This window comes from Tupaia chinensis, unplaced genomic scaffold (genome assembly GCF_000334495.1).
Source record: "Tupaia chinensis unplaced genomic scaffold, TupChi_1.0 Scaffold000046_3, whole genome shotgun sequence".
In the NCBI taxonomy this organism is placed as follows: domain Eukaryota; kingdom Metazoa; phylum Chordata; class Mammalia; order Scandentia; family Tupaiidae; genus Tupaia; species Tupaia belangeri.
In genome coordinates, this window is record NW_006159504.1 from 4395180 (window position 1) to 4397008 (window position 1829).

General features: G+C 43.1%; 1 protein-coding gene across 1 annotated transcript in view; it reads right to left on the reverse strand.

The window, feature by feature from the left end:
• The window catches only part of XKR4 (XK related 4), a 537397-nt gene that overhangs the window by 319375 nt on the left and 216193 nt on the right, over positions 1-1829 (reverse strand).

Genomic DNA, 1829 nt, shown 5'->3' on the forward strand with positions numbered 1-1829 from the left:
GGAAAGACATCAAGCAAGATAAATAAGTAAATACAGAGAACCAAAGACACTGACCAGTGCTATGGAGGACGCGTACAGAAGGGGAGAGCAGCTGGAGTGCAGACTTGACCATGAACATTAGATTACCAATACAAATGATCATCAATAAACTTTTAGGCTAAAATTGTTGTTAGCCAACAAAATAGAACTTGTTTTTACAATAATAATTGCTCAATATGGAGTGTTCCCACATTATCAGACACTGGGTGAAGCATTTTTCCATGATTTTTCTCATTCCACCTCTTACAGCTTTGGGAGGTAGATGGGCTTTTTATAACCAAGACACAGCTGTTAGGTGACTTCCCTAGGTCATCATCCCAGAGCGCAGTGCTGGGATTTGACTCAGGCCTGCGTGCTCTAGACTTTGTGGACTGCACCAGGTCTCTAGCCACACTCTATCTTTTGTGGCCCCTACTTGATACTCTTGGTGGCAGGAAGAACCTGGTGGTCAAGGGAAGGGCTGCCCCAGTGGACAGAATGGAATTTGTGTATGAAGAAAACAAGTCTGACCTAAAATGCATTTTTATTCTTCTTTTTTTTTTTATACTTTGTTTTTTATTATAAATTTTTTTCTCATCACAACACACATATGAATTTTCCATCCAAAATACACTGTGCATTGGCTCAATCAAGCACATCAACATATATGTTCTCGGCAAATGATTTCCCAATTTTTGTGTCCTGCATACTTTGCCTTTTGTTTTGCCATCCTAGATTCCCCATCCCCACCCTCTGCCATGTCCCATCTTCCTCCTCCATTGTCCCTAACATTCATGATTGCCCTCAATGCCTTCCGCCCCCCCCATTCAATTGTTCTACCAATGAACTCAATTAGTCTAAGTATATCCACTAACTAGCACAGCAGACATATCCTTACACATGTATCCAAATCTGATCCTAGGCATAAACCCCAGGGAGTAGAATGAACATATTATAAAGTAGACCCCAGTTGTGTCCATACAACTCTCTTCAGTCATCAAATGTGCATTTTATTTTTCCTCCTGCTTATTATTTTTTTTATATTAAATTATATTGCCTAACACTCATTCCCTGAGTATCATCACAACACACCAAGTGTAGTTTCCCATCTAGGATAAACTGCATAGTGTCTTAATCAAGCATGTCGTCACCAATACTGTTCCATTTCTACTTTCATACATATAAATATGTTTTTTATCCTATGTTTGACCCTCAGCCCTTTCCCCCTCTCCCAATTACTCTATCTCTGCTATAGACAGCTATCCTCCAGAGGGGTCATTGAAAATGCGATACCTGCGAGTAGAGGGAGAGGGGTCACGAGTCCAAAGTTTTTAACAATAGGGAAAATAGATTCCATTCAAGGTTGGATCAAGTGTGGGTCTCGTGCAGTTCCGCAACTGTAGGTGAGTCTCCATGGAATACAGTCTCCGGAAGGCAGTTCTGGCAAGCAGAGTTGACCATCAGTTGATGCGGCACAGCAGCCATCTTGTGGTTAGAAGGAATGGTGTTGTGGAGGTCTGCAGCGTGACTTATCCTCTGGTATCTGGCTTCCCTAAGAATGGTAGGGTAGTTCCTGTTCTTGCCTGAGGTAATGCAGGGCTGGTATCCATCACCTTCTCACTGTCCATAGGTAGATAAAATCCTTCTCTACAGTGTATTTCTCAGTTGGTTTAAGGCAGTTAAAGGTTCTTTCTGTTGCTTATAGTTGCAAATTCTTATTCCTTCTCTTCAGCTTCAGCTTGCTGGCCCAGAGGCCGCCCGCCTCCTGCCGCCGCCGGCTTAGCAGGGCTCTGGGGGGGGGGCACGCAGAG